This window comes from Sturnus vulgaris, chromosome 13, assembly GCF_052056855.1.
Source record: "Sturnus vulgaris isolate bStuVul1 chromosome 13, bStuVul1.hap1, whole genome shotgun sequence".
NCBI classification, from domain to species: domain Eukaryota; kingdom Metazoa; phylum Chordata; class Aves; order Passeriformes; family Sturnidae; genus Sturnus; species Sturnus vulgaris.
Genome location: NC_142255.1, coordinates 16,215,365 through 16,226,673, shown reverse-complemented (window position 1 = coordinate 16,226,673; position 11,309 = coordinate 16,215,365). Strand labels below are relative to the sequence as shown.

At 42.7% G+C, this 11,309-nt stretch overlaps 1 long non-coding RNA gene across 3 annotated transcripts in view; it reads right to left on the bottom strand.

Moving 5' to 3' along the window:
* Positions 1–210: 210 nt before the first annotated feature.
* LOC148222268 (uncharacterized) overlaps positions 211–11,309 on the bottom strand; it is a 33,773-nt gene continuing 22,674 nt past the window's right edge. Inside the window, exons 2-5 of one of the 3 annotated variants that reach the window (XR_015806566.1) lie at positions 6,296–6,417; positions 3,875–3,982; positions 3,243–3,317; positions 211–3,056 (exon numbers count right to left, since the gene is read on the bottom strand). This is a non-coding gene — a long non-coding RNA (uncharacterized LOC148222268). Of the gene's footprint in view, positions 3,057–3,242; positions 3,983–6,295; positions 6,418–11,309 lie in introns of all 3 variants that reach the window. The other 2 variants (XR_015806564.1, XR_015806565.1) reach the window with 2 other exon arrangements.

The window sequence follows — 11,309 nt, the reverse complement described above, 5'->3', positions numbered from 1 at the left end:
ATTAATCTTCATTCACCCTCTCATCATTGAACTATTTTGTCTTAGTTATGTCATCTCATTGTGTTTATTTATAGAACATGACTTTCTTATAGCCTTTATGCATTTTTTTTCTTTTCTGACATATTAACTGTATAGTCACCATCAGTTTCATGGTTTATTATTGTCAACACATATCTTTTAAAAAAATAATTCAATGGAAAAAGTTGGATATCAGTTGAAATCTTCATCCAATGATTTTTTATTAATTCAACGTACAAGTGCAAAACATGGCAAACCAGAAGAAAACAATTACAACAGAAAACAAGTTGACTGGTTTATATGAACACCTAACTTCTAAACCTGTTTCACAGCCTCCAGCCATTTATGAAACTCTCACTACTAAGGTCAGTGGACTTTGGATCGACTCCTGTTTAAAGCAGAATAGATCAATGGTGTGAAGAGATGAGTTCAAACCCATGTAGTTGTCCAAAATACACTGAGATGCATAAACCCCACACTTTCTGCCTTCTGTGTTATCTTCTGTTAAAGCTCATCCCCGCAAATAACTTTTCCTTCAAATCCTGTGTCTCATTTGGATGAGGAGGGAGAAACAGGTGCAGCTGGAGGCTGAATCTTTGATCCAAACTGTGCTGCTCTGAGCAGCTGTGGCTGCAGTGAACCCCTGTGCAGGATGCTGAGCTGTGGCAGTACCATACCAGCTCCCAGACGCTGTGGTAAGGATCTTCAGGTGTTACCTGGTGGTTACTGTCAGAATCAAAGGCTGCTATATTTATTTCTTTTCCCTGGGAGGACACAAATCCATGTGCAGCTCCTCAGATGAGAAGAACGTGGCACATTGTTCCTCTCTGCCTGTTTTCCACAGAAATGCCTCACGTCCCGTTTACAATCGGGCCTGACTTGATTTATCGTGGTTAATAGGATTAGAGTGTCAGCCTTTCTGGAGGATATTGAAATGCAGGGGAAGAGTGGTACCGAGTTGCTGGTGTCTTTCTTCTCCTCCTGTGATGGGCAGAAGGACACACCTCCAAGCAGAGGGGATTTGTCTGATGGGAGCAGGCAGATTATGTGTATCTAGTGAAACAAGGTGTGCATGGCAACCTTTGCCAAGGCTCAATGCCAGAACCTACTCACTACAAAATAATTGTGTCACTACCTAACCAAGGCACTCTTCATGTTTCATTTATCTTTTGACTGTAATTGAATGGTTGAAAAGCAAAAAAAAAAAAAATGTAGACAAATTCCAGCTGTATTGAGATCTGTTTCTTTCTCTGCTACCATGGCCCATCATTAGATAGTTTCACTCTCTGTACAGAAGGTCAGAGAGTATAAATATAGATTGCATTTTGCATTACTTCTAGATGAGTGAAGCTGTCAAAGCAATAATATAAGCTTTCAGTCCCACATTCTACCACTTCTTTCCCATTTTTTGGCCAGGAGGTCATGTGCAAATTGAACGTGACAGCCCAGACGACATGTCCAACAGACTTATATTGTTAGACAGTTCTGCCATGGCACTCACCACAAATTAAACCCACATCGGACTTGGAGCTCTTCAGAAGCTGCTAACAGTAGCTCAGGCTTCTTGCAAAAAAGTTTATGTCCACAGCAAGCCTATACAAGAATAACAGCAACTCTTCAGGAGGACCTTGTCAAAAAATGGAGAACACAAGGGGATAAAAACCTGACAGGTAAACCTGAAAGAGCTGATCACAGTAATGCAGACTTTTAGTTGTTTGAAATGTGGGTACGTCTATGCTGTGTGTATGTGTGTGTACTCTTCACTTCTGTCAAAACTCTCTCCTCCAATCTATTATTAATAGGTAGTATCCAGTATTTAGTGGATATTTTTGCTGTCGGCATTCAAAGGAGGGGGAGCAAACTCCTAATTTTCCTCTTTTTATGCAAGCAAAGTTAACTTACTTTGTGTTTGTTGATAAAACACTGTACAGCAGTTAAAACATTGTTGATGATTTGGAAATAAATGTATATTTATGGCATTAAAATCTGCATGGGCAGCTTCCACTAGCACTTATTTGAATGATGTAGTCTAAATTAATATGTGGAAATAGATGCTACTGAATATTGTTTTTTGTATTAACTCAGAGCACAGTTTTCTACAGAACACCAGAAGGATGAAATTGAGGTTGTTGTCTTCAGCTGGAGTCAAATCAGGTGTCAAAGTAGCTTTAGAAAGTTCTTTGTGCTGTGTACAATTTTGGAGAAAAGATAATGCTGAATGACAGTGAAACAAGATTGCTCTGGGGACAGAAAACCAGATTTCCAGCCCTTCACCTTTAGGTGTGTAAAAATGCAGCACAGGTTCTGAATGACTGAAAATTCTTAGCATCTGGCAGTGTCTGCTGGCCCATGCTAAAGAGCTGGTGGTCTTGGTCCAAATCTTGTCAGAAAGGAGTTCACATTATAAATGACATTATCTGGCAAATCTTTGCAGCAGTCTGAGCAGAGGGGCCAAGAACTCACTTGGCACAGAACCCCCTGCTTTCCCTCATGGCAGAAATGCTCTCCCTAGATAAGGACTGAGTATGGATCAAGAAAAGTCCCTGCCACTCTTGCTCTACCAGCTTCCCATGAATGAACAAAGAGCTTCATTTTCAAGGACTACCACGGCGTTTTCTCTCTCTCTTCTCTTTTTTTTGTTTTTGTTTTTGATTTTTTTTAAGAAGGACTAAACTTAGAGTGAAGAGTTTGAGCCCCATCTGGTACAAATCGGTAGGGGCTTTGCAGGCTTCAGTAGAGCTACACTGATTTACACCAGATGATGCTATTAGAGGACTGAACTATCCAACAATAATTATAAAAAATGCCTTTGATTATGCATGTGCAACAACTATTTATGTTTACATTGCAGAGATTTGCATGTAGCACAGTAGGGAGTATTTTATCTCTTGAAAACATTGCACCAGCATAAATAATCTACTGACATTCAAATGAGCAAAGAAATACCAGCGTTTTACCACAAGATGGACCATAAAGGATGTTCTTCACGTGTCTTTTCCAAGCAGATTTGTCAATAATCCTCAACTGCAAAGTTTATTCTAAAAAAAGAAAGATGGAAAAAAAGAAAAAGGTAAAAGTTATGTGTTGTTCCAGGTGGTTGCATCACAGATTGCTCTGAACTGTGGATCTCAGTGCAACCAGGTGATCCTGCACTTAGGAAAGAGGATGAGGGAACCAGGTGAAAGTAGGACATCAAAAATGCCCCACAAAACTCAGTACCATACCTCGTTTGGCAGCATTCAAAGTAGATTTTCAAGGAACGTGAAGCAGCTCAAATCCAGAGCAAATTGGACACAAACCTATCAAAGGCAGAGATGGAGATAATAATGTGAAAACTGGGAGATTCTACAGAAGTACCAGCCTGGCATAGCACAACAGAAATTACCATTGGGGTAATTACACTGACATTTAAGCTTTGAAAACAGAAAATGCTTAAAATATGCAGTAATATGTTGTATCTTTGACTCACAAGAGGAAAGGGAGATGAAAGCATAGGTAATATTCCTTTGATGTTTGAACTACATACTCTGGTCTCCTGCCTTGACTTCTGGGTTTTTTTTATTTGCTAATTGTGCTTTGGTAGTGCTTCGAAGGCATTAAATCTCTCAAAGTAAGGCATGTTGCCCTACTCCAGATTTAGCTTCCCTCTTGAGAGCAAGGGAGAAGAGTGCTGCTGACATTTTAAGTTCAAATGCCCAGCAGAGAATTGGAAGATCCACAGACATCATTTTCAAGGCCTGGCTTCCCCTTTTTCACCTTTGCATCTTCCTGATGAGGAAAATCAGGAGATTCTCCCTTTATACCCAGCAGAAGAAGATTTTGTCCCACATGGGAGACTGCAGAGCACTGAACTCACCTGGGTGGTTTGGCAAAGACTCCACTCTGTTGTCCTAAAAGCACATTGCCTCAGTTTCCCTATCAAAGGAGTGAGGATGTGATAATGACCATCGGCCTCTTGGGAGCACTGTGAACAGTAATTTGTGGTTTTATTAGCTCTTCCAAGATGAAATATGTCAGAGTTATTAAACTGGGCTTAATTGGCAAGGGCTTGAGAAGAATTTATATCATAAAAATGTGTCTTTGAACAAGTGAAGGAGTTGGTGGACTTGATCCTGGCACGAGGCTTCCCTGGCACAAGCTCAGGATGGGAGAAGGGGAACCATCCCATCCATCCCACTGGGTCCTTAAATGAGAGCTTAAGAGGAGAAGACAAGGTATATCCTCAGGATCAGTGCGAGACAGAAATCCCAATTAATTTCTGAAGTAAACAGGGTGAAAGTGAGCTTCCCAAGAATCCTGGCTGCTCAAAACATTGCAAGAACATTAAAAACCAGACACAGGTTCTAGCAGAGGAAATGTGACAAGGGGAACACAGGCTTAGTTGGAAGCTTTGGAACACCAGTCAGATGGGATAAATCTACTTTTGTATCTTTGTGGATTTGGTTTTCTCTAAAAGCAGAGCTCTGTTTTGATGGCTGGTTTGAGGGAAAACTAAGCTACTGTCATTAAAACCCAAATTGTAATCCTAGCAAATTAGCCAAACCTCCAGGCACTCTACTCACCAGAATTTTCTTACCAGAGGAATCTGTCACTTTGTCACTACAAAATGAGGCCAAATTTTCAAAGATATCTCTGCAGTGAGACTCATAGGTCTGGTACTAAGCCATCAGGAGATTTGCATTCACAGTTTGGGTTTCCAACATGACAATAAGAAGTTTAACTCCAAACACAACTGTGTTGCACGAGTGCATTAAAAAAAAACAAAGTAAGAAAAAGCCTCTTTTCATTTTCTGGGACAAGCATGAGTAAACTAAAGTGACAACTGTGCTTTTGCTTTGCATTCAGGCTTCCTTTGATTTTTCGTGAGAGCTTGGACACCCAGAAGCTGCGTTCATAGGAGCTAATCAGGAAAATAAAAGAAGTTTTAAAAACTTCTCCTGTGTTGAAATCAATGGATGTTGAGCACTGAACTCATCTAACAGTTATGAATACCATTCTTCTGAATTTTTTTCTGTTGGTTGCCAAACTGCCTCCAGATCCTTAGAGGGGATATAGATGTTCAAGGTATTAGGGAGTATAGTGCTGAGTGGTAATGGTTTTTAACTGAAATAAGTTAGATTTAGATTAGATACTAGAAAAAAATTCTTCCCTGTGAGGGTAGTGAGGCCCTGGCACAGAGCAGCTGTGGCTGCCCCATCCCTGGAAGTGTCCAAGGCCAGGCTGGACGTGGCTTGGATCAACCTGGCATAATGAAAGGTGTCCCTGCCCGTGGCAGGAGCTTGCAAAGAGGTGCTCTTTGGGGTCCCTCCCAACCCAAACCATCCTAGATTACACGATTCTATGAAGATGAATCCATTCTGAGAGTCTGAGTCCAGTCCTGTCTGTCAGCAGGGACAGCAAGGGAAGAGCTGGGTCACTGCTGCTTGAGTGGAGGTGGCTGAGACTCTGCAGGGTACCAATATTTTGTGTAGGTCTGAACAGAACTGGGCAGTTTTCACATGGTTATAGACATCTCTTCCTCAGTGGCACCAGCTCCTGCAGTCTGCCAGATATATCAAGTGTGCTTCTAAATCTGGTGTTTATTTTTCACTCGATTTTGCCCTCCATCATGATTTAACCAGCTGGGCATGCAGTGCTTCTCTTTCCAATTCTATCACTAACAGGTTTTGCTATGGCTCTGTTTCTTCTGCATTTTATGCATTTTTAAATTGGTAGCTGCTTTAATGGCATTTGCAGCTAATATGTCCCTCCCCTGAACCACATCCAGCACACTTACAGCATTCCATCAAATACCTGTGCCAGGGCTCCAGTGTCACAGGGTTTCATCTTTTCACCCTGTCTAAAAGGGGAGTTTGGGGTGGGCTGTGACAGAGGCTGGTGTCACACTCTTCAGATCATTCATTTACGTGTGCTTCCCAAATTGCCACAGTGGTGCAGCCCCAAAGCAGGGTGTGTAATCATGCAGTGACTGCTGTCCCAGTGTACAGTGACACAGTTGGGCAGTCCAGCATGGTCTGAGATCAGTTTTTGAAACTGGGCTCTGCTTTCTACAAGTGTACTATGTGTGCATGCTTATCTATGTGTTTAAAGATATTTCATTATTTGTTTCATTGCATGTATTTTCATGGTACATGATAAAATAAATTTAAAACCTTTGCAAATATATCAGTTCAGAATATTTTTTATTCTCTTATTTTTCTCCTCCTCTTTACTGAATGACTAATAAATCAATGTTTAGGAAGCCAGTTTATCATGCAGAGAAAACTTGTGTTCAAACCTTCTATTTATTTTTCTGCTTCACTCTGTGGATATCTTCAGCATGGGTCACTTTGTTTTTCTTCTGGGAGGATTTCTGCCTCAAAGGTTTTGGCCAGAATGTCGTACCTAGATTGGAGAAGTCTTACAATTTAACAGAAAGAGATGTCATTTATTTTTAAGCATTTTTATTTTCCAGTGAATGCAGTACACACACATATGAGATTCAAGCTAAAAGTCTCAGGGTCTCCTCTGCTAGAGGAGTTTGTTAGGGCTGAGGGTTGGATGAGTCAACCACAACCTCTCCTCTCTCCCAGGAACAACATCTGTGAGGAGGCAATGCCTGGGGTGCAGGAAAACCAGCCAGTCCTCCTCAGCTGGGGAGAGCTGACCCTTGAACCAATTCACAGTCACCACTTGCTTCCCATGTTTCCTCCTCTAATACAAAATTTTATACTGTCATTATTACAGGTATTGATTTTTAGCATGATTTTTTAATTGTTTGTGTGTTTGTTAGTTTGGTTTGGATTTTTTGGAGAATGAAGAGCTGCGATCCTTGGCATTATTTTCTGCAGCTCTAAGTAAAAAACCACACATCACTTTCTTACCCCAAAGCATTCACTTTGCAGATCCCCCTTACCAGATCTGCTGTAATAAACCAGTGTTGTTCTTGGGAAGGTTGAAGCTTAGTGAAACATTTTGTGAATAAAACAATCCCTGATGTACAGGTGAGCACGATCAGGAGAGGCCAATACTTTCAACAAGACTTATTCATGCCCATTGCAGGAGCAACTCAAAACACCGGTCCAAATTTTACTTTATGGGCAGAGGAAGTGCTGAGGAGATGGGGCTGAAGACGCTGATCACTGCAAGTATCTGCAGACCTTGTGTCACTCTCCTGCTTTGTCACCCATCTCAGCTGCTGCTCTGGTGATGCCTGACATAACACAGCCAGCCAGAACCAAACGTGGCCATCCTGAACGCTCACACCGTGGTTCACAACCTCCAAGGAGTTCAGGTGTCCCCTCCTGGCTCTGCAGCCCCGGCTGAGTGACAGCACCGTGCCCAGGGCTGGGCTCACCTGGCTCTGCAGGGCTCTCCCAAGCAGGGGACACCAGGTGGTGCAAAGCCACTGTAGTGGATCCGGTGCCATCTGCCCTTCTGGCCATGAGCACAGAGGCTCTGGGATGTGCCAGGGAGTCCTGGCTGCCAGAGCAATCCCTCGGTGCTGCTGACAGCTTGTAGGAGGGACAGGACTGTGTCCAGATGGCCCCAGATTTTGAGGACCTACACTGAGAGATGGAAGCTGAACTCACCCCTCCCATGTCAGTGGTGGGGGCTGAGAGCCCTTTCTTCTCCTGTATTCCCCATTTCCTACTCCTGTCATCTGCCATCCCTGACAGTACCAGCACTGACAGTGCCACCCCATCACCACGCAGGCTGGCAGCCATCCCTGCCTCCCCCCAACCTGTCACCTTCCCCCCACCTCCCTTCTGAGGGCCAGCCTGGTCTGCTGTGTGCCCCTTTCTGTGTCTCCTCCCTCACCACAGCCTCCCGTCTGTCTGCCCATCCCAAAAAACAAGTGACAAATCCCTTTTCCCACCATCCTGTGCCTATCCTCCAGATATCCTTCACACTGCTTGTTTCCCATCCTTCAGCAAGGTCATTCTTCTTACCCTCACTTTCCAGATGCTCATGTTCTTTCTTCTTTTACATATTTCATTCATTCTTACTCTATCTTAGTTTCTTTTTCATCAATTATGCCAGCTTGGATCATCTGTTTAGCCACAATTGGTACAACTGCCTCTTTTCCTCTGTTTCCCCAAACCTTCCATCGTGGCACTCTTGAATCAGAGTGGATAGACCCTTTTTCCTATCACTTAAGAAATGGTACTGAGGTGAAAGCTTTTAAAAACCAAGGCCATAATGGATAGGTCAAATGTAGAGGAAAATCTGTCTCTTAAATTGTCCCTTAATTTAAAATGGACACTGGGAGTTTTTCTAAGTTAGAAATTTACCCTTTTAACACTTTTGGATTCAAGGAGCACTTGCAGTGATGTGCATGGACACCATTTAACAAGGCACGGGTTTCCATACAAAACAACCCTACAAAAGCAAACAAAACCCTCACCCAATCTACTCAGATTTGCTTTTATTTGGGATAGATTTACTGGTAGGACCAAGGAGATTGCATCCCTCTTCCCTCACTAGCAAACAAGCCATGGATTCCCAAGAGGAGAAATGCACCCCCATCTCTATAATGGTGCAATTCAGGCCCATTTATGAAGAAATATTTTGCTCTTTGCTGCAAAAACAGCCCTTCTCTCTCAGTAATATCTTTGCTCTGGAAAATATTCTTTGTTTCTTCATGACTTTTCTTTTGTCTGCCCTGGGCATACCATGAGCTCTTACTTATCACCCCCTTCCTCTTCTCACCAGTCATCTTGTCACCAGTGACCACTGACAATCGCCCCAGGCAGCATCTTGAATTGTGTGACAAAGCTCTGAGTAGGCCTGGTGGTTTTGGTTTTTTTCCTAACTTATACTCTTATTATTTTACCTGGTAGAATCATGCAGCAGCTGATCATCAGTATGCCTTGATGCTCAAATTACTTGAGCAGTGTTGGTTGGATCACAGAACTTTACCTGTTCTATTATTGGGAAGTTCATGATTGATACCCTGTGTCCATCACTATCCTTGACCATTGCTGCTGAACTAGATGGGAAGGGAGAAATTACCCTAAGGAAATGCTGAGGCCACAGCCCTTCTCTGAGTGCTGGTTTTGCAGCAAAAACTGCTCTGAAAAAGATAGAAAAGGGTCATGGAAAATTTTTAAATTCTGTAGAGGAAAGAGCTACCCTCCTTTTCCCAGGTTTGATTTCCAGAGAGGCACATAACTCCATTTTTCTGTGCACACACACACCTGTGCCTGCAAGGAGAAATGTTCAGATAGCAAAGATTGAAAAAACAGACACTGTGATTTCTTACCAGGATGTAAAGGTTCAAAGCAGTACAAAAATCACAGAATCAATCAAATGACTGCTGAAGAAAACTTAAAAATACTAGAGATAAGAGACACCCAAGGAAATGTTAACACTTCAGTATTTAAAACAACTCTTCTTATTGTATACAGAGCTCAATGCACAGTCCTCTGATGCTTCCTGTGGCAAAGGAAAAATTTAAAAAGTTGAAACTGAGACTGCCAGGCAGAACAAAAAAATAAAATGTTGCTTGTGCCACATGGCTTGTTGTGTGTGAGCATCACACCAGGCCAATGACCCTGAGAGAGGCTTGTTCTGCTCATTCACATTCCTCCAAGCAGCTGTTCTCAGCCTCTGGCCAGGGAAGACCTTGTGGTCCATGAGGCAACCTCCAAGTGACCGGGAGAGGCAACACCAACTGGCAGGTCTGCAGTCAGCAGGAAGAATGGCAGGGGCTGGAAAAGGGAAATGGATTGAAAAAATCCTGCTGCATGGGAAGAAATTAATTTAACTCTTTAGTTCTAGTTCCATTGGTAGGCCAAGATAAAGTTATGGGACAAGCTGTTAAAATTACACCCAGAGAGAGAATTCTTCCAAAGGTGTAAAAACAGCTTGAGTTTTATTGATGAGACATTCAGCTTGCAAATCAACCTTTTATCACATGAGCTTTTAATGCAATCCTTTTGCCACAGTTAATAGTTTGTGTCCTATATTTTGTGGGCCCTCAGATGAAGATCAGTTTGTGGGTCAGGAGTGGCTGCTTCAACCCCCTCCTCACTGGGAGCCTTGGGGAGATGAAGCCATTTGTGTGTGCTTGGATGTCCAATGCATGGAGCAAAGAGAAAACCAGTTCTGCAAAGGCACTTCCAAAGGAAGATTCCTTCTGCTCCATCCTCCTGGTCAGAAATGGACTTAGCAAATAAAAGCAGAACTGCTTTTATTTGCTGCAGGCTGGTTAACTTGAAGTCCCTGATGAAACCATGCCCAGCATGGACCAGAGTGATACCCAGGTGGGCTCTGAAAGGAACATTATTTTAACAGAATAGATAAGAAAGGGATTAATCTCTCTCTTTGCTTCAATTTCCACTTCTTTCTTTTTGGATGCATCTACTAAAAGTGAAAGGTGTGTGACGTGTGTAAGTAGGTGCTTGTCTGGCATAAACCATCACAGGATTTTTGAGAAACTTACAATAATCTCTAGGACCTGGCCATCAAGCTCTTTGTAAAATATTCAAGTCAATACAAATCTTCTTTCTAATTTAATCAAGACTAGTTGAGACTGGGCTACATTTAGAGCAGTGAAAATCTAGTTGAACAGCCATCATCAAAGTCGAGCAACAAGGGAAACAAATTACCAAATCAGCAAACTTGGGGCAGGTGTCCCCTGGAGAAAGGTTGGTGAGCTTCCCTTTAAAGGCTCATTTTGTGCAGGGGAAGGCTCTCACCTCCCAGAGTACCAGTTCTGTCACAGATTAATAGTCTCTTTCCATAGCAACACCTGACCCTTTCCTCCCCTTGCCTTGATTATACATACATATATACATATATATACATACAGATATATTCCCTGTCTAGGGAAAGAACGGACAGCTGACAATTTTCTGTGGCATCAGCATGATTTAATGAAAGGGAGGCTTTAAAAAACCAAAAAACAGAGAGAGCTGGAATGCTACTTCTAAAAAAAGAAATATGGGGAGTCACAGGATCTGCAACCGTGTCAACAGCACAACAAGCTTCTTATCAGGAGCTTCAGACAGGATCCTGAAGCTTCCTGAAGAGCCTCTACAACGTCAAGTATTGAATAAACGTGGGTGACAGCACTTTGGAAACAGGCCACTGCTGGGGCAGCTGCAAGGATGTCCAGGAAAAGGCAGATGCCTACTTGGCCCCTCTCAGGCAATGCTGTAAAACTTGGTCTGCAAGTGCCTGGCTAAAATCCCAGCTGAGCTCACACCATCTCCGGCCACAGCCTTGCAGATGAAAAGCACACACTTGGGGTTAGAGGCAGAGACATCTTTCATGGCTTCATTCAGCCCATGGTGTGCAAGATGGCT